Source organism: Aethina tumida, chromosome 1, assembly GCF_024364675.1.
Source record: "Aethina tumida isolate Nest 87 chromosome 1, icAetTumi1.1, whole genome shotgun sequence".
Taxonomy (NCBI): domain Eukaryota; kingdom Metazoa; phylum Arthropoda; class Insecta; order Coleoptera; family Nitidulidae; genus Aethina; species Aethina tumida.
The window spans coordinates 63,081,380-63,104,717 of record NC_065435.1 but is presented as its reverse complement, the minus strand read 5'-3'; the positions used below and the strand labels follow the sequence as shown (position 1 = coordinate 63,104,717).

Here is a 23,338-nt window from a genome sequence, read left to right as displayed (position 1 = left end):
GTAGATAAAAAATGAGAAAAAATTATTAAAGCATTTTAAAGCTTCAAAATAAGTGTATATTAACTTTATGAAAAATTATTTCATTTTAATATTATTTAAATCAATGAAAAGGAATGAATTTCAATGATTGAAAAATATATTGTTGTCGATGTCACCCATTAGATATATATTATAAGATTTTTTGTAGAATATAAATGAGAAAAATTGATTAAAGCATTTTATAATTTCAAAATAGGTATACCTACTTCATAAAAAGTATTTCGTTATATTAATAATCAATAGTTACAACTGTTATGGAAATTAAGTCAAAAAATTACTTAAATAATTATAAAAACAAAGATTATTGTCTGTCACCCACCAGTGATATATCAAACGTTTTTTGTAGATAAAAAATAAGATAAATTGATTAAAGTATTTTAGAACTACAATATAGATTTACACAATATTTAAATTTAATAAGCCATGTGAGATTTCATGAAATTTTACTCTTTTGTTATTTTTTTAATAAGAAAATAAAAATATATAATACAATAATATAAATTATAAAGAATACAGTCTTATATTTTTTTATATACACTAATAAATCATTATTTAAATTAATGAAAAGGAGGGGACTTTTAAATAATAAAAGAAGATTGTTATTTTTTTTGTAGATAAAAAATGAGAATTAAAGTATTTTTAAGCTTCAAAATAAGTGTACGTCAACTTTACAAAAAATATTTAATTTTAATATAATAATAAATCGCTACAAATGGAATTAAATATTAAAAATATATTAGAATGTCAGATAATGATTATTTCTTCCAATTTAAATTATTACCAATTGAAATTACTGCCAATTGTTCAATTTTCCTGTTACAGTTATACAATTTTAAAAATATTTTAACAAGAACTAAACTGAAAATTAAATATCACAAACATATTAATGGGCATTACTTTTTTTATAAAATTTATTGTGTACCCATTTTAAAGGATACTAAAATTAATCAAGACTCTAATTCTAATTTCTAATTTTTTTACTTTATAATTAATTTCACCACATTTTCGTGTTAAATATAAAATTATTCTTATGACATTCAATTCTATTATCATTTCGTATTCTTTTATTCAAAGACATATCCTCCAAAAAATGAATGAATGAATGACACTTACTCATTCAATTTTTAAATTTTGATGGAAAATAGGGCTCATATAAAATCAAAATAATAATGTAAATTATATTCAAATGTTACGATAGAAATAAATTTTATAATTCATTCATTTGATTTATAACATGTTTATAATAAAATATAATAATGATAAAACTGTTTGTATTTGTTGATTAAATTTAATCTAGAATTCGGTAAACTGTAATAAGTTACTGTTAATTACTTTTATACAAATAAGCATTTTAGTAGAAATATCCAGAATAAAAAAAATGATCACTGAAATATTAAAAAAGCATCGAAATATTTAAATAATAATGTAAGCGATTAACGAAGTTACAATAGAAACACATTGTTTTTCATCAAGATCTTCATAATAATAAACCAGATTGCGAAATAACTAAAGGTGCAATCACATAAATAAAACATTTATCATTGCACAATTATCCATTATCCAGTACAACACAAATCCAAATCGGGTATATTATGTTAGCACCCTACAATTATCATAGCGACCCGACCTGCATAAATGTCGGACACCGTTACAATCTTTTTTCATAGCCAATTAAAAAATTCACAAGGTGCATCCATCTCGGTTTATTAGCAAACACAGAACGGTTCACCGGAACTAGCAGAACAAATCTTTTATTGCGCCCGTTAACAATTGACACCCCGTCGCGATAGAATCATCCGTCGTTACTGAACGTAGAAGATTCATTCATCAGTCTTGGGATGAGCTCGCTCATCAATAACGTATCCACTCTAATAAAATTTTTGGGATGGGCAATTTGTGGAAACCTTTTAGGCTGCCACAGGTAGCATTTCCATTTTTAATTTACACGAAAAATATTCGTACGATGTAGTATGTAGTTCATTCGATCAATCAACGGAGAAAGTGAAAAACTAAGTGTCCTGAAAAATCAAATTTTAATAAGTAAATAAATGACGGATACCTTCCTAGTGAAATCGATGAACAAATTACCCTCTAATTAAAAATTAATGGACTTAATTTGAACGTACCGGTAATTATGTATTTAATACGCTTAATTTAATTACACTTGGTTTAAAATTGATATCTAATCACGGAGCTAAGAAAATGTGTTAGGAAACGGTTTAGCAAATCAGTCGTTTAGCACATAAGTTATATGTCTGTCTATGACAATTTTTTTCACTTAAATTTTTCAAAATGGTGTATATTTTTTTTTATATAATATTAACGTAACTTATTTTCAATAAAAAAAGTATTAATATACAAAATATACCATCACAACAAATTTGTCAAGTTATAGTGATGATGAATTGTCAAATGCATCTAATATTTTAAATATACGAGTGTCAATTGATTTGTCTGAAATAGATTGAATGATTATATAGTAATTTTTTTCTTTTGAATAAAATTTTTATTATTGCTATTTATAACATAGTTTTCATGAAAATCTTTTACTAATTTATTATTTTTTTAATTAAAAAAAGATATATATTAAAATAATAAAAATTAAACAAAAAATACAATCTTATATGTTATAATCTTAAATCAATATAAGTATTATTTAAATTAAAACAAGAGAAGGGACTTTTAAATGATAAAGTAAAAGATGGATGTATACCAAATTTCATAGAAAATATTTTATATTAATATAATAATAATAAATTGTTGCAAATATTATTTAAATTAATGCAAAAGGAATGGAATTAAATAATCAGTAATAATTATATAATAAATAATTGTTGTCTATACCTGCTACCAGAGGTATATTATAACCTTTTTTATGGGTAAAAAATGAAAAAAGTTTATTAAAGTATTTCATTTTTTTTTCAAAATAAATTCAACATTTCAATTTAATAAAGTATATCAGTTTCATGAAAATCTTATCAAAATACTTTTGTTCATTATAAATCATTGATAAAATATGAAAAATAAATCAGAGTATCAGATAGTGACACTTTTAAACGTATAACTTATTGTTTTTTATAAAATTTGGTATGTATCAATTTTTGAACGACACTAAATTTAATTAATACCTTAATTTTTTACAAAGTTGATATGCAACCCATTCAGAAAGTCTAAAGTGTTCTAATCATTTTTTTTTTTTTAATTTTTTGACTGTAAAAATAACTAAAAGACTGTTATGTTATAGAAATTAGTTTGTTAAATGTAAATCTTTTGAGATTTTATTCGTTAAAGTCTTGTTATTCCATTTTGAAAGGATTATGTATTGTAGAAAACATATTAAATTTTTTTAATGAAAAATACAAAAAATATTTATTTATAACATAGACATTTAGTAATCTCGTGAAAATGAAGTTATAATTTCTGGCTTGCACACACATTAAAATTATAAATTAATAGTCTTAGTTCTGAAGCCTGACCTAATAAATTTATAATAGAAATTTTTTGAAAAAAACCCACAAAAAATGAAGAAAATACAAAAAAGCCTAATTGTATTTCTCTCTACATCTTTAGTCATGACAAACATAGTAACGAAAAAATCAATTCACATATGTTCTTTTAGTAGTTAGTAGCTGATAGACAGCTTCTTCTTGATGTTCCAAATATTTTTAAACGAATAAAATTAAATGGACTAAAATAAAAAAGCATGACACATCTTGTTGTCATCGAAATTTAATCAATACAACCAGGTGTTCCATGATTTCAAAGTGAACATTCTTAGTACCTCGAGAATATACATATGCAATAACTAATTAATATTAAACATTACATTACAAGAACATTGGTGTGATTAAATTAATTTTGTTTTTCCTTAATATAAATTCATTCCCATCATCAGATTCCCCGTCGATGTAAAAAAATATGGAACAACACATCGAAATCTGAAACTAGTTCTCGATCGAATGTATGTGAAATTCGCATATAGTTCTCGTAGTCCATTTCCCATTAATGTTTCGATAAACCCATAACGTATGAATTTTCATACGGCCATAATGTACGTCTTTATAATAATGCCAGTAATTAATGATAGAAAACGTAATTTCTAATTAGCAAACTTATGGTTACCTTCCTATAATTCGTATCGTTCGGATTATAGTTAAATAATAGCAATCATAACAGCACCTGGAATAAGTGTAACGAGAATGCGGATGAAGCAAATGGTCGCTATTAATTGCATTTTATTCATGGTTTTTATATTTATCTGCCTTCATTATATTCTCACACAGGGATCCGAATAAAAATTTTATAATATTCCTAATGAATCCTGGTTTCCGTATTTAGTTGTCACACTGGTATTTATTTCTAAGCCGCTGCATCGCCGCCATCTGTTACAGGCTCCAACGTTTCAGTTTTTTTTCCTTATCATCCGCTGGAAAACGTTTGTTTGTGTCACTTTTAATAATCGCAATATTTGCCTTTTATTTTACATATGTTTATGGCGAAATGTCGCTGCGAATGTCTAAGAAACTGCCGAGATATATTTTATATCACAAACTACGTGAATTGAATTCCTTTAAATCAAATACACCGAATTATTGTCATTTTTCCTTCCGTATGTTCTAACTAATTGTTCTATGCGTCTATGTGACATAAGGTTTTAAGAAACACTGAGAGACAGTTGTATCTTCAAACGACTCATTTTGAACCATTACTATTTATGAACTGTGAGCAGCCTTTAGCCACTAATTATTATTTCTCACATGCGTAGAAAAACAACTGTTAATGGTTTATCCGATATTTATCATTTTAAAGTTACGACAAGGAATAGCAAAATGTGACAGACATTGCAAAAATTTTCCAGACTAATGAAAACATATTTAATTGAATGGAATAAAATATTATTAAAGTCATTATTTTAATATATTAATTAAAGTAGCATGTTAAGTCAATAACATAATCAATAATTAAAGTAGTTTCAGCCAATTTAAAAATACTCTTTTACGATTTATTATTTATTACTTTATTGATACTATAAAGAAGGTTTATTGTGTGAAAGGAAATTAAGTCAATGTATTTTACATGATGGTAATTGTCAGTTAAAACAAAATATATATACAATATTTTGGAATCATAAAAATCTATTGTAGGATTATCATATAAATTAAATAAAATAAATAAACATCAATATATGGGATGTGCTTATAGTGGAGGTCTTCAGTTATAACTTCTCATCAAACAAGTGTAGAAAATATACATTTAAGACCAGAAAAAATCTTGGGAAATATATATAAGTTTCTAAGATGTTGTTAAATCTAAAATTACTGACTTATCAGAAGAATAAATTTTTCTTGTAAATTCACCAATTAATGATGCATTTAAGACATTTGATTATGTATCCTGAGGTTACTTGCCATACTTTTTATCATATACTTCTTGCTGTATATCATCTTCAATTTAGGTCAACGAAATCAAATTTGCCATTAATAGAATAGATGAATGCTCTTCATTGATCTATCTTCTACATTTTATAACTTTTTCTAAATCAGATGTTACAGTAACTAATATGAATACTTAATTGAAAAAATTTGTGATGATAATTTGTTTGTTGTCTTTCAAATGGTACACTACTAACAACCAATTTCATTAATTAAATAATAAAAATAACTTAAGAAAAGCAAATTGTGTTTATTTTATTGAGATTTTATGAGAAAAATGAAACTTTGAATCTCTAAATTTACTGTTACAGATATGAAAAATATCCGTGTTTGTATTCGATCGTCGATACTGTCGTTAAATGATAAACCAAAAATCAATTAAATGTCTCAAATGTGATATGGAACGAACCTTATCTGGACGATCTCGACCACCTGACCGATGAGAGGCTTTTAATTAAAATTAGATCCAAAGCTTGTCTGTTGGCAGTGAAGGATGGATGATTTTATTGCATTTTTTTACTACGCCATAAATAAGCGGTAAAATATCGCTGAATTTATTTATTATAAAGAAGGAATAAAATATACATGTATACGTGTAGTGTGTTGGACAAATTTAGAATGAGTTTTATGACTCCTTGGTAACTGTTCGAGGGAATATCAATCAGCAATTAACATCTTAAGTGTCATTCTTTAATAACTTAAGAGCAATTATAATTGTAACAGGAGCCGGTGACTTCATTAAATCGATATTTATTTTACACACCAGATTATACGTCATAATTAAAGAAAATGAAGTGTATTTATAATCCTCGTAAAACGTAAGGAACTAATTGATGTTAAATATGAATATACATAAAATAACATAAAAAAACGGAGTCTTACAGTATATAGGTGACGAAGCGTACATTTAATTAAAATCAGATTGTTGTGATAGCGCAATGGATTGTTCGTGAGTTCTAGGACGCATCATGCATCTGTGTTAACTTATGTTAGTACAAAAGAATTTTATTTACATAATTAATATAATAATTTATTGGTCACAAAAAGGATATGTGATACCATCGCAGTTTATACAATAAATTTTCCAATTCAACAAATAACAACAGGTTGGAAAATTTTTAAAATTTCAATATTTTAATGCATTTTTTTTTTGTTACTGAATATTCTTGAATTCAATTGTTCTTTGAAAACTTATTCTGTGGATGTTCAAAAATGTCAATTTAAAAGGAATAGCATTTTAATAAATTAAACATTTATTTTAATTATTTGTTGTTTGAAGATACTTTTTCAACATTCTTTAATATTATTAAATGAATTTTTTTGTTTTTATTTTATAGCATTTTGATAATTATTATATTATTATATTTATATTTTTCAAAGATGAGCTCTTAACTAAAAGTTCTGTTTTACTTCTAAATTTTATAACTCGTAGATAAATAAATATTATAAAATGTGCATATATATCTTTGTTTTCCTACAAAAACGCTGTACAAAAAAAGACTCTTGTGGTTAATCGATTAATCTAACCATTTAGAAGATCCGCATTTGAATCTCAATGCGTACTGATTTTAATAATTTTTTAATAAATATTATAAATATATCCATTTAAGTTAGGAATTTTGAGATAATTTATTATCTATAAGTTTTTTATTTAAGAAATATCATTAAATTTATCAATAAAAACGAAATAAAGTAAACTCAGCTGTTAATTTTTTGTTTATAGTTATATACGCAAGCTCAGGAGCTTATAAACAACAGAACTACCAACATTTGAAACAAAATTCTCAAATTTCCCAAACAAATATTCAATTGTAAATTTTGTAGAAAAAAATTGAGTTTCATTTTAAATAACCCGGTTGAAAAATATTAAATTGTGATAAGAACAAAATTATGAAAAGAAAATATTGTTAAAAAATTGATTAAAAAGAAATATATTCCGATATATCAAAATAAACTCATTATTTTCAAAATTCATTACTTGGATAAATGGATAAATTTAAAATATTTATTTAAAAACTATTAAAATCAGAACGCATTGGGATTCGAATGCGAATATCTTCTAAATGGTTAGTGTAATCAATTAACCACACATCAACCTTTTTTATAAAGTGTTTAACTTCCTACAGAAATATATTGTTGTTTCTTCAAACTTTGACTTCCAGGTTATGAAAAAATTGTAAGATTCCTTTTTTGTAATTCATTTTCTTACAAAAAATGTAAATAAAGATTTTGTATATGATCAAGTAATGGCGAGATACGGATTTTATCATATGGGACTGAAGAAAAATGGAAAACTGAGATGAGGAGGATCTTCCATTAAAATTAAAAACTTATCTTTCGCTATCATTTTGTCGTAGTGGGAAGTTCAAAAAAAATAGTCGATTTTTTGGCCTATCCTAAAATACAAAGTGTTTCACAACTTATCCGAAAAATTTTACCCACATACTTACTGTTGCATAAGTAGTCGATTTATCATTTTTTCGAATAGACTTCTTATGTAACTCTATGTGTGAGTATGTGGTTAACATTTTTCGGACAAGTGTGAAACACCTTGTATATATATTTAAAAATATATATAAATATGAAAATGATAAATCGACTTCTTATGCAACAGTAAGTATGTGGTCTTTAAATTTTATTTAAATTTAAAGACGTTGAAGAATATTTTTATATCTTTTAATTATTAAATTGAATCAAATTCCTTCTTGTAGAATATTTTGTGAATTTAATCATTCTTTGAATATTTTTACATAGATATTACATATTATGTGAAAGGAAATTAAGTCAATTTATTTTCTGACACAGGATGTCAGTAAATTTATTTAAAATTTAAAAATCTAATGAAAATTAAATACTTCGATAACTATGAAAATACGACTAGGAGTGATAAATTAATTTAAATTAATTAAAAATGGAAGTTAGTAATAAGTGGTCACTTAAATGTCTTATGTCAGTGACTTACCAGAAAAATCATTACAGTTTATAAAATACTTTAAATTTTAGAATTGAAAGAATTGGAAGACTTTCTTTGAATATTTTTACATAGATTTTCTACATTTTAATATATTTTAATTTTTATTCTTTAAGTTTAATCTTATTTTTCAAAATACATTGTTTAAATTTGCCTGTTTTAAATAAAAATTAATTATATTCATTCCTTATTGAATGTTTCACGAACACTTACTTATGATATCATGATAAAATGTAAATTACTATAAAAACATTTATTTTTATTGTAAAATACGAAAATTCATTGAATTAATATTATCTAGACGATACTGAACGGCCCTCCAAAAGTGGAACTCTAACCCCAATTACACGAACATCCCTTTCGTAGCCGGCAACGAAACGAATTTATATTTTAAGTAGGAAATCTTTTGAGTAAATAGCTAACGATTTCTAAATTCAGCTCACAACTGCACGTCCTTCCAGCCAAATGAACAGTTCTCGGCGCGGGGACGGCACTGTTCTAATTCAAAAATCTGCCGGTCTATAATTTGCCGATGTTAGTAACGTGAAATATTCTCCCTCTGTCTCCGGGACTTCGTTCCCCAATTCTAACGCCCACCCGCCCGAGCCACCGGAATATTTTCGAGTGAAGGAGGAACGAAACGAACAACCGGAGCCACGTACAAACGAACAATGAACGACGGCAATGGGTCAATAAAATGACAAGACTGAACCAAAAGTTTCAGGCTGAATTTTTTTTTAAATAGAGTTTTAAGAGCAATCGAATGGGCAAAACTGGCGAAACAATCTATGTGTATTGTACAGTAAAATAAAGTAATAATTATTACAATCCATATTAACTAGGGTTAATTTAATTTAAGCAGTAATGTTAATCAACTAAATAAAATATAGTTACGATAAAGTAAAATATGAAACAGGTTTTTAGGAGTTTATTGTTTTTGCATTTTTTAATTTCTTAAAAAACTCTTGATCTTTGATTAAATGTTTTTAATGTTTATTACAATATATTTTTTATATATTTATGTTTTAAGCTTTATTTAGTGAAATACATACATGTATATATAGTATATGTTTCCACTAATATGAATGAATACTTCAAAAAATTATCATTGATTTGTGTCCTCGAAGCAAATGATAGTGTGGTGTGGCCCATTTAAGGAATCACCCCCTTAACATTTTTATTTCTAATTCGATTTTAATACACTAAAATTATTATCATAAAAAACTGTATGAAAACAACACATCACATCATTACACCATTTTTGTAGTAAATAATCAAGAAAAATTGATATGAAAAAAAAAAAAATAAGTATGTCATTGATTCACATGCTTCAGAAGTGGTATGTATCAATGTTCATTAAAATATATATCCTTCTAATCAACTAAAGCAGAGACTAAAATGTCAAGTATCTAAAAAATATCCAAGATATGTCATAAATGCAATTTAATAACTTACTGCTGTTAGTGGAGAACATTAATGATGGACAAAAATTGACCTTGTACACCAAAAATTAAATTGTTTATGAGAATTAATGCGTTATGTCACAATGTGATATTTCTCAGGTAGTTTTGATTCTTTTATCTCATGGTTCACTTGGTTAGAGGAAATATGGTAAATTCACAAAAAATATTTTTAATTAAACAACAGTTTTGTTAATACACAATATTGTTTTGGAGGAATTATAAATAAAAAAGTTTCTTATGTTTCTTCAGATGAACCATAGTATAATGTTGCCTTTTGTGGTTAATATGTGGTTCAAAATTAATATAAAATGTTTTTGTTGTGTGTATGTGTTGGAAAATGGAAGAAATTCTGAAAGAAGATCCATTCTATCTTTGTTGCTTATGATTTCGTTAACGTTTCATATTGAATGTTTTAATGATAAACTTTATGAATAATATGAAAACAGTTTTCTGCATTACACTATCATCAAAATTTTAAAAGGAACCTTTGAGAAAAAAAGTAAGTTTGTCATTAAATTTCGCATTCTTCAAACTGGCACATGCCAAAATTCATCAAAATATATTTCACATTACTAAATCTAAGTTAAAATTACATTCTACTGATGAATTTATTCCATCTAATGAACTAAACCATACAATAAAATGTTAAGAATATATGAAAATATCAAATATATGTTATGAACATTGTAATCTAATAAGTAATTTTTGCTTATAATAAACATAAAGAGACTAAATTGACCTTGTGTACCAAAAATGAAATTGTTTGTGGGAACTGATGCGTTATGTCACATGTCTCAGATATTTTTGATTTTTTTATTCTATGGTTAAAAATAAATAAATTTATAACAAAATATTTTCAGTTAAACTGCAGTATTGTCAGTATACAATTTTTTTTGTAATATTTGATGCATACAAATTTTGAAGGATTTAAAATTTAACAGACGACTTTGAATTATAAATAACTGAAGATAGAGTTGGAGATATTTCCTCAAACGAGTTACTTATTTCGAAGACTCATTATTGGAAGATGGAAGAAGAACCATTCTATTGCTCCAAAACATTTATGATTTCGTTTTATGTTTTATAACGATCATTTTAACGATAAACTTTATTTATACCATAACATCTGTTTTCTTCATCACTCCATCGAGGTTTACTATAATTTTTTATTGTAAATAATCAGGAAAAAATTATTAAGGAACCTTTATGAAAAAATAAGCATGCCATTGGATTTCACGTCTTTCAAAACTTGCACATACCTTTCATTAAAATAATCTTCTAATCAACTAATCCATATAATAAAATCTCAAGAATATACAAAAATATCAAATATATGTTGATCAAAATTAAATTATTTTAGAGAAGTATGTTTCATAGTTCACTTGATCAGAAAAAATAAATTCACAAAAAATATATTTAGTTAAACTGTAGTTTGATACGTTCCATATTTTTTGATAAAATTGTTATTTAACTATTTTGAACAACACAAAATTCCATAAACAAATAATTGTAAATAAAGGAAGTTTTGGAGATGTTTCCATCGTAAATGAACCGAACACACTAATTCATTGTCTATTTATATGTATTAAAAAAGGATATATTATAAAATAATTAAAATATTCTCCAGGATTATTTATTTAGAAATATGTTTAATTAGTATTTCCATATAAAATGCTTTTAACATGTTGAACGGTGGAAGATTCATACTGATACATCCAGAAAAAATTATGTTTATATGTAAATGCATTTATTTAAATTGTAATGATGAAAAACGTTCTTCTATCAAAAAAAATATCATGAATTTCAATAAGAAAGAAATCGACAGGGGGGAATTTAAACGTGGACAAAACCAAAACCGGGCAAGGAGTCCGTCCGTGTTTAGAAGTGCGACGAAAAAGGAATGCTATTCGTCCTTCACGTAAAAAAGACAACGGCGAATTCGTCAGGCCGTAGACGTGCATGCACTTTAAACAACATTATCGTTTAAACAAAGATTAAACATTACAAATGATATGACCTCTGCCAACAATTAGACTGACCTGCTAAGGCAGATTAAGGCTTCGTCCACCGTTTTATTGATACAATTACATTGTCTACGCGCTATGGACTAAAATAGTTCTTAAGTAGCACTCGCTTAAAAACCTTCCTGTGTCCGTCCGCTCGATCTAATAAAATTCACTCCTTCTTAATTAAAAATTACGGCCGTTAGATAAGGCACGGCTTGAATGGAGCCTCCTCGACACTTCAACATGCTAATCGGCTCTTGGGAAGCTGCAAATCTATTTATCTTTATATTCGAGGGGAAATGGATCTTGATTACTTAAAGTAGAAAAGTCATGTCTATAATTTGTTTTGTGGTTGCAAATATAAATCGTTTAACCTATTAAATCTATATTTTGTGTCAATATTTAATTTTAAGTCTTCGCATAGCCTCTCAACACGCCTATTTCTTATTCAAATTACGGCACTAAAACAACATAATAGTACATAATCCGACGCTAATGTTGTGAGTATTGACAATCCGTCCATTGGACCGTGTGATCTGAAGGTAATCTGAGTTCAATTGAGGGACACGTGACGACTCTGTCGGAGGCACGGGCGCCCTTTGGCGTCGGGAAGCGCGTCTCTCGTTAGGCATCATTGTCGATTAATCGACTATCGGACATTAGTTAGAGCTTTATTAAAAAGCACTCGGTAAGAAAGGAACGAGTGCACGGGAACAGTTACTACTTTGATTCGATTAGGATGATGTGAACGTGGCACAGATTAGTTTCATCACCGATTGATGTTTTATGGGAGAGTGAATACTTAATAATGTTTTAACGATTTAGCACAATAGAAGATAATAGGATCAACGTATTTTATAAAGTCATTTTAATATCAAATGTTTAATTTTTATTTACTGTTTATTTAAAAAAAGAAGAATTTGATTACATATTCGTTTTATATAAATTTGAACAATTCTATAATAATTAAAAAATAAAAATAAAAGCAATTACTACAATATTAATGATAAAGATTTTAGTAAATTTAAAAGAGCCTGTTTTCCGTTTTGAAATAAGTTGCCAGATCTTAATTGTAAAATTTTAAAGAAATGAAATTAACAAACTGTTTAAAAAACATAAACAATAGTTGAACATAACGAATAGTTCAAATGTCTAAGAAATTTTTAAAAATTTATTTTTTTACTAACTTAAAAAATAAAATTTAGATATTCTTTGATAGTTTCTGAGTTGTGAGAAAATATTTATTTTTAAAAAACAAACATTCTAAAAAAATAGATCTAAGTCCCAAAAATATCGAATATAAAAGTAAATAAAAAACACTTTTATAAATTTGAAATAAATTCTTACACTGAAGAATAGAAGAAATTTGGAAGAGACATAATCGAATTTAATTAAAAGAAGAAATAAGAAACAAAGCAATTGAAACAGTGTTAATGATTGGGATTTCATAAAATCTGGAAAGCTTATTTCCTGATGGAACCGTTACTTTCCAACAATAGCTTGTTATCTTAAAATTTCAGAAATTTCCAAGAAATGAACACATCAAATCAAATCTGTTTAAATAACATACAAAAACAGATTATAAATAAATTTAAAAAATTTAGTTTTTTTTTTTAAATAATAAAATTTAAATATTGTTTGACAGTTTCTAATTAAGTTTTTAGTAAAATCTTCATTTCTGAAGAATTAAATATATTTAAAGAATTAAATATATATATAAAAAAATCAAAAAGACTTAAAAAATGTTGAATATAAAAATAAATAATAATTAAATTATATAGTCATCAAGTTAGTGTAGATTTTGAGAAATTTAAAAGAAACGTGTCCAACTCTAATTAAAAGATAAATGAAACAACATTAATGACAAAAATTTTATAAAATCTAAAATGACATATTTCTTGATTTGAAGAGTTTTTACTGTAACTGTTACAATTTTATAAATTTTAAATAAACCAAAACAGTCTAGTCTAGATTTATTTTCACAGATTCGAGACGTCCTGATTAATTTTGAAATATTACAATATTGTTTAGTTCGAGAGATCAATTCAGAATAAAAATTACCAAACATATAACTTCAATTTCATAAGTTGAACTGAAACAATTTGGTTTGGTATTACCAGGCTTATCTAAAGGAAACTAAAATTAATTTAGAGTACATCAATTTAGTTAAGAATATTTGTTAATTTCCAGGTTGAAAATTGTTAGTAAAAATATCGTATTAAGATCGAATTCGACAAGTGGTACAATGGCGACATTCCCACCATCTAGTTAGGGTATATTTACGTCGAAAACGCACGGCATAATTAAGTTTACGGTACAAAAATGACGGTTGTACAATGGTGAAGGCGAGGTGGAGGAAGGAGCGCAACGGACGGGGCCGCGGACACGGGTACAAACGGCAGCGACAAACTAACAAGCGAATAATATTTGGAATTTCGCGCAATTTTTAACGCGGCACATCAAAGGGCTCGCGGCCCCGCAAAAAACCGCTCCAGTTACATATCGGTCCGGACTCCGGTGGCAAAAAATCCAAGCGGCAAATACCAGGAGTGCATGCGTACGTGTACCACTGACTTTTTACCGAATGGAATGAAACATGCAGGATTGTACGCGATGCCGGTGCTGCGGTGCTGTGGTGCTCGCTGGTCTCGGGTCGAGGGCCCGCCACAGCTCTCCGGCTCCGCGGCTCTTCGCAGCCCCGGCTCACCATGTCATGGGCCCGGCTCGGCTACCGTGTGCAGACGCATTCCCTCTTGATGTCCTCTTACTTACTAATGCCACTGCTTATTCGTATTCTTTTCCTTGTACCGTTTCCACCCGGCTCGCCGAATACATACCGCACATTGGTATGGTTTTTTCTCGGCGCATTTGCATTCGTATGGGTGAGGTGGGACGCCTCAATGCTTTATGTCCATTTTGGCCACCGTAAATATTGAATCGTTTCTTTGACGGATTCCTCAAATCCTGTATTAAATTTTATTTCCACCCTTTCGCACCCAATCAGAACTATCTGTAATAATGAAGTCAATATTTATAAAATTCTTCTTGATGACATTTATGTATGATTATTTGAGAAAACACCATAAGGGACAATTTCTAACAAATACTTGTTCTTAAGGCACTGGCATTAGAGTCATTTGAATTTTCTTTTTTTATTTGTCAATTTCAATCTTCAAAATTATTATTGTATTTTATGGCATAAGTGTTATTGACAAATAATCGTAAGCATCTTAGAATCATGTCGATTTCGAATTTGGAGTGTGTCGCTTATGATAATATTTTACTTCCATTCTGATTAGTCGAAGCCTTATTTATCTCTGTTTAACACAATAAATGAAAAATATGTTTTTTTTTTGAATAATTAAACAAGGTATATAATAAGTTGCCAAAACTCCAAAAATTGCCACAGGGCATTTTGAAGGATTATTTGTGGCTCTCGATAAATGTACCCGAGTTCCCTTTTCATTCCAAAATTATCAAGAGAATTGAAATAAATATGTTTAATTGTTAATATTTAAATTCTATGCACATATTTATTACTTTTATTTATATGTTTTCAATTAATATGATTTCTGTAAACAATTTTTTATAATACCTACTTTGCATACCTTTTAAATACGTATTTAATTGCGGCTCGCCAAAAATTTGAAATTTTATATAATAATATAGGATATACTTCGATGTTCGGACAAAATTACGAGAAATTGACTTAATTTTCCTAAAATTTACTTATAAAATATTGTCTTTCGAAAAATTATTTCCTGCAAATTTGTCTTTTCAGAAATAATAGTAAAAACAAAAGTTTTGTATTTATTCATTTATGTTATAATCCACACATTTAGTTTTCCTTTTTTTAATTTAAAACACACTTAAAGTTTCCAAATAATACAGTTCTTTTAATAAACACAAGGAAGTTGTAGTATCTAATTTATTCTGTATTTGTTTCTAAACCTTATCAATAAGTACTTGATTTGTGTGGGATATATGTAATTGATATTACTGAAAACGGACTTTTATATTTTTCTATAAATACCTAATATGTAGGACATATATATATTTTTCATTTTCTTAGTTCAAGAATACATAATGATATTCAATATGTATATTAAATAATTGTACCGTGTGGTGGATAAATTAATTAATTAATTATATTTTAACTAAAAAATTTACCGCACCTTAATGTAACTGGGTAAAACTAGACGAGGTGTTAAAAGAAAATTAAAAATGCATTTGAAATGAGGAATATTTATTATATAATATCGATTTTTTTAATAGTATTTCCTTTTAATTATTAAAGAGAATGTTTATCATTAACTGTTAAAAGGAAATATACAATTTACTTATTCTTTTCTTTTGCATTTTAACTATTTCAATATAAAAAAAACCTAAACAAAAAAAATTGAAAAGTACGGAGTAAATTTTGAACAAAAATAAATCTGAAATATTTAAACAATAATAAATTACATTACCTTTTTTGACTTCTTTTGTGATCATTTACAACAGTTTTTAATAAATATATTCATAAAGTTTTTTATATGTGGAACTTTATTCATTGTTGATAAAATTAATACCAAATGAAATTAAAAAAAATGAACGTATTTATTCATAATTTTATTTGCTTTGAGTAAAATTATACCTGAAAAAATTGACCTTTTTTACTTTATTTGGGTTTTATTAACAGATTTTAATAAATATATTTATTTATTTTTTTATTTTATTTATTATTGATAAAATTAATATAAATTTTTAAAATAATAAGAATGATGAATGTAGTATATTTTTAATTTTGTTTGCTTTAAGAAAAAATGAACTTGACAAAATATACTTTTTTAAAATTGTGTATTTTATAATTGATTTTAATAAATGTAGTTATATGTGGAACTTTATTTATTGCAGATAAAATTACTATAATATGTTTACAATTTGTTTACAAGTGAAAATAAACTTGAAAAATTGTCTGATTAAATTAGTACCAAATGTTTACATTTTTTTTTTTAATAAATTCCAATTTCATTCCAATTAATTGTATTATTTTTATTTTTTTTTATTCTTTTATATGTGAAACTTTATATATGTTTGATTAAAATAAAATAAAATCTTTAAAATGTACCATGAAAGTATTAAGTGGTAATAATAGTATAGTATATTTTTTATTAATAAATTGTTTAAAATTAAACCTAAATAAATTTAAAAAGATTTACTTACCTTTCTTGCTTTCTTTGAGTTTTATTTGTATCATTTATAACTGATAATATGGAATGGAATTATCAGAAAGGAAAGTATGATGAATGTAGTACATTTTTATTATTAATTACTTTGAAAAAAATAACTATGAATAAATCCAAAACAATGAATTTACTTATCTTTTCTGACTTCTGATGGGTTTTAATAAATGGTATCGTTTGCAACTGAGTTGTATGTATAACTGCGTAAAATAATCGTTAAAAAATTCAAAACAGTTAATTTACTTACCTTCTTATTGTATTCTAATAAATTGATAATAGATTTGAATAAATATATGTATATAAATACATTTTCTTATGTAGAACTTTATATTTTAATGATTAAATTAAATCAAAAACAAGAAAATATAAAATATAAATAAGAAAATGGTGTTCGTAAAACAATTAACTTACTTACCTTTTTTAACTTCTTATTTATTTTATTAAATTGAATATGTATATTCAATATATTAATGTATGACTGAATATTTTCAATTTAATTTATAATTTTATATTTTTATGAGTAGATCAAACCAAAATAACAATAAAAATATTTTTATCTGTTTAAAATGAGATATGAAAATATGAAGCGAAACGTTAATTCAAAGAATTGTCCAATTAGACAAAATCTCATGTTTATCATAGTATCCTTTCCATTCAGTCATCATGAGCAAGCAGAATGACATTTAAATCGTGAGGCCGTAAGGTCAACAAGGAAAATTAAGTTAGTACCATTGATTCCATTAAGCAACTGACAACGCGTGTAATCGAACTGCGAATTCAATTTACCAATTCATACCATACACATTCAATTTTCTATCGATGTCACACAAATCAAAAAGTAATAAAACAAGTGTTAAGAGTAAATGGTCAATTTAATTGTGATAATGCCTGGACTCTGCATATTTTAAACAACAGCTGGACCAACTGAAAAGTAATAATAATAAGTATTAGTTTTATGAATAAATTAACATGGAGATAGAATGGTTGAGTTTCCCTGTATAGTGGATGGAAACGCTGAATGGAATATCTCACACTTAATTAAGCCGCAGCCGCAACGTTAGAAGGTCTATGCAAATGTGCATTAAATTTATTCATTATTAAATTTTAAATTTAAATACTTGGCGGAAACGTATGGTAAATTGTTTGAATGTCTCGGAAAATGCTGTAATCTCGACAACCGACAATTAGCGTGGCCGTTTTTTTCCCTGCCTGCCACAAGTTATTCTGTGCGGAGGACAAGTAAAAGTACCGTGTTAATATTAATATCCAAGGGAATAGGACTTTTGTAAAACGTAAACTTCATTATTAAGTAAACTTACTGATAGTCCTGAACATTCTTATAAGACCACATACTACGAGGAAAGTGACAACATTGTTTTTTAACATTTCACGTCTTTGATATTCGAGTTCGCAGCATGAACAGGTACACCGGACTTCTGGTTTATCCATTTCATTAATTTCAGATAGTTTCTTTCCAAATTTTGACAAATACTTTGATTGACTGAATAAGGTGTTAAACTTCATTTATATGTCAATATTAAGTTACCTAACCTTACATATATTGTTACATGATGATGTTTAATTAAATACCATTATTAATACAATATTATAGATTGTTCCCATATAAAACATTTGCCAAATTTCATTAGATCATTACAATTGTTAAATTTTGATAGGTGGATTTGATAAAAGGCAAATACTTACTAACATACATTACTAATGTACAGGTGATACAACTGTACATTTATAGATCTCTATCATCTTTTTATATTTTCGTACTCTTTATCAAATGTATTTGAAAACAGGACACTCATCAGAAATATTCTTTGGAGGTTGCCCCATTATTATATAATTATTCCAAATTGACTAGAAACTCTAATTATTAACTAATTCAAACAGTTACTTATCAACGTTCTAATCTATCTTCTATTCCACAATATACATTAAATGTTAGACAAATGTAACTTACTAAATTTTCTGCAGATTCTGATACAGCCACATAAAAATAAAAAGGCCAGAATATTAGTTGTTAACATTGCCCTTCTTCTGCATTCCAGGTTGCAGTCGGAACAAGAACAATGTGTCGTCGAATCACTCTCCATTTTTACAAGTTAAGTAAAAAATATATCGAAAATATTTTATGACTGTTAATTTGACAAATTCCATAGATTTGATTAAAATTATTGTCATTAATCAATTTACTATAATGTGTAATATATGTACCATATATTTTTGATTATCTGAATATATTGTAATTTCATATTTAAATTGCGCTCCAGAGTTTTTTTATATTATACTCCTGAGATTTCATTACGGGGTAATGCTTATACAATAAGTCAAACTTCTCCCACATAATACATTATGTTGTTACTCATTACCTTCATATAAGAAAACCGTTTGTGTCAATTTCAAAAATTTCAATTTAAAAATATTAAATTGCATTTAACATAAAATCATAATTTTTTGGGTATTTTATAGTTCTATCAATCATTTTTTAATATTTTCAGTTATTGGGTATTTAGTTTAAATTTATGTTTAACACTATCAAAATTCAAATATATCAAATTTGTTTTGGAGTAAAAAGAAATAATGAAACAACAACAAACAATCCTTTGATAAAGATTGGCCCATAATTGTATATGTGATACTTACACAATGAGCAAAACTTTTCCAAAATATTTTTATGTTAGTACATTTTAATTCCATTTATTACATTCATGTAAGAAAACTGATAATTATCTTCTGTTGTCAAAAATTGTTTACTTTTATGATTTGGTATATTTTATATAAAATTAATTAAAGTAAATCGACTTCTTTGAATGGAAGGAATTGGTAAAATTAAAAAATTTCAAGTTTAAAACGTTAAATTTCATTTTAGTTAAAAAGCATTCAACTGCACATGATACTTTATCAATAAAAATATCTTGGTCAAGTTTTGCTAATCATATAATCACCTAACCTCAACTAACCTCACCTAACCTATCTTAGCCTAACTTATTCTCACTGGAAAAATAAGAGGTTAATTTCATTAAGAAATACTCCAAACTCTGGGTGTGCAAGGATCTCTGCATCACCTAAGATGGTACATAATAGAAAAGTTTTACTTACCAACTTTTCTGCAAATTCGAATGCAACCACAAATTACTATAAACATTATAGCGGTTCCTGTCAATAGTGCCTTTCTGTCGCATTCTAACAAACAATCGTCATCTTTGACGAATGCATTTCTTAAATAAGCTTTTGCTTTATTCCACATCTTGACTGAATTCAGTGGCTCAGTTCAAAGATACGTCAAGTGTCAATGAATGTGTGTTGGGATTCAAATATCTGTTTCTATAGAGATAATCAAATGTAACATAAAAAAAAGTGTTCGAACAAATAAATGTGATTTCTTGATCTTATGTTTCCTTGAATGTCCCGGAGCTATCCTCACAGCGGTGGAACCGACTCCATTATCCATTATCCATCGTGCGTTCTTTTTGAGCATTTTCTAATAACAACATTCATGTAACGTAACTGTTTTCCATTATTTTTAACAAACACGCTTTAAGTAGACTGCTCATTTGAATGTGGGTTAGTGCATATCATTGTGAAATCGACCAAGTCAATTTTATTATAAAAACCGATTGTAAACGCAAATAGTTCGAAAGTGATTGATCACTCCCATACAAGACACTGAAAAAAAGTTTAAGTAATGTTTAATAGTTATATAGACTTAGATATATCGTTCTTTTGGCGTGTTAGCTTTTATGTTTTAATAGCAATTATTAGTAATACCTAATTAGTTTTAATGTTAACATTCATATTATACAAACTAATAGTAGTATAGACGGTGTTAATTAAAATTTTATCTTCCTCACGTAATTGATTCAATTTTTGAGATCTAAGAAACTAGTTTACGGTAAATTCTTCAAATAATTTAAAAACAACAAGAATTTACATAAGAATGAACTAGATTCCCAAAGCAAAACAATTAATTAATTTCATTCAAAAAAATACGAGTACTTAACGATGAAATAAACCAACGATATATCAACTGATATCAAGTAATTATATGCAAAGTAATTAGATATTAAATATAGATTAACAATAAAACTGTACACGGGATTGCAATACCTGTTCATTAAGATTATACTGTATAATTTCCTTAATTTAAATATGTTCAAAAAATTTAATTTAATTTTTATTTGCCTGTGATGCATAAAAAATGCTTAACCAGATCTTGGGAACACCGACTTAATTCGTATTATTATTTTTAATTAAATGCAAGTTTAATAACCAATAAAAAAGATTATCAACGAACATGCATCCTTTAAGATGACAAACTTACAAATTACAACTGCTCCGGGACAATTTCACTACATTCGTAAATCGCAATGAACAAATCAAAGGGTATCAATGAATAAGTTATCTATACTGTAAACAGATTGAAAGGCAAAATAAACTGTTAAGGTTAAAGAAGTTAATAAATCGTATTAAACGCAGCATTAATTGATTCTTCATTAGCTTGGATAGTAGTAAATAAATAACATTTATCCGGTGCTCGATGAATCAGCAATAAGGAGACAAGTCCAGTGGGATTTTTAAGAGAAATGCGTCTTGATTGATCCTGTAATAAATGCGAAAATGTTTCGCAATACTGTTAGAGGAGATTTTTTGAATAAATTACTATTAATGGGAAATTGAAACGTCAACGTATTTTTATTCGAGTTCTGGTATTTAATAAAAATATTAATTCTCTATTAAGAAAATTAATTAAGTGGCATAGTCTTGTTCTTATTGCTACTACTTTGATAAATAAGACGCAACCGCATTAATGGTCGTTATAACTTGTGGGTTATATTTATTGCTCTTTTGGAGACTGTGCATTAGAAAATTTATACCCACAATAAAATAGACAAACGTTTCATCAAACACCTTGACTTTATCGTTTTATACCCAATAAATAATAATCTGAAACAGCCGTTGTTTTTACTAGTCCGCCATAAAATTTTATTTACCGATTTTCTGAATTCAGAAGAATATATAATTTTATGTTTTAATTATGTTCCTGTTTAGATTTCCAGAGACTCAAATTAGTAACGAGCCGATACGGGAAACAAATTTATTGCCCCGCTCCCATTTAATTACTCGAGTTTGATTACTTTCAAATATTCAGCATATTCTTTTGATAAATTACTTAATATAGAACACACACGTTCACCGTCCTAGCTGTGGCAGTATTTATATCCTTCAATCTTAGAGCCCTAAACGTTGTTAAGTAGATATTAAAAGTTTTTAACATATTCGTTTCAATGGTTTTAGATAACTGTTGTGATTCTTAATGAGGCACTTAAACGATTTTATATTGCAAAGGATGCCTGAACTCATTAACCTGAGGTTTTATTTTTGTCATTAATAAGTAACATCTTGAAAACACAACGGATATTATAACGTTTAATGCTCAGTTCGCCTTCCTCAGAAACGCGGTAATGTTACACACATTCATGCTGGTGCATGTACATCTGAATCAAATTTTATTAATATTCATTATACGTGTACGAATGAAAATAGTATTGACTGCTTGTAAATTTACATTAAATACAAAAATATAACCAAAAAATACGAATAAAATGTAAACACTAGTTGTTACATATTACTATTACCATTTTAAATAAAACATTCACGTAATTGAATTAAATTAATTATTTATTATTTATTAATTAGTATTTATATTCATTTTTTTTTTTAATTTTTAATTATTTTAATTAGATTAAATTTTATAAACATTATATTTTCCATTATATCAAGACTGTAGATAATTGCTCAGTAATATGTACAGAGAGGTCGTAAAAAACTCTCTCCGTGATAAATATTTTATGCACAACCAACAATTCAGGACTCAACAAAATAGTAATATTTCGGTTGTGCACATTTTACCTTGTAATAACTACTTTTGTAGGAACATCTAATTCTTTATTAATAAATAAGGTAGAATAGTTGTTTATCTAACATTTTAATTGAATCGCTCATAACTCTGCAATTACTTATCCTATTTTAGTCCGTAAAATAGTATTGATTAGAAAATAAACGTACCTTTTAAATGAGGTATCACAGTACCATTATTTCAATAAAAAAACAGTTGATCGTACTCATATGTTACTGGACAATTTGGCACATGTCAACAAAAAATTTAATTAAATTGTTCTTATTCTATTCAAAA

At 26.6% G+C, this 23,338-nt stretch overlaps 1 long non-coding RNA gene across 1 annotated transcript; it reads right to left on the bottom strand.

Moving 5' to 3' along the window:
- Positions 1 to 17,989: 17,989 nt before the first annotated feature.
- LOC126264350 (uncharacterized) lies at positions 17,990 to 18,665 on the bottom strand. The gene is made up of 2 exons (XR_007547088.1): positions 18,456 to 18,665; positions 17,990 to 18,060 (listed from the first exon to the last, which is right to left on the bottom strand). It is a non-coding gene; the product is annotated as an uncharacterized LOC126264350 (long non-coding RNA).
- Positions 18,666 to 23,338: the final 4,673 nt, after the last annotated feature.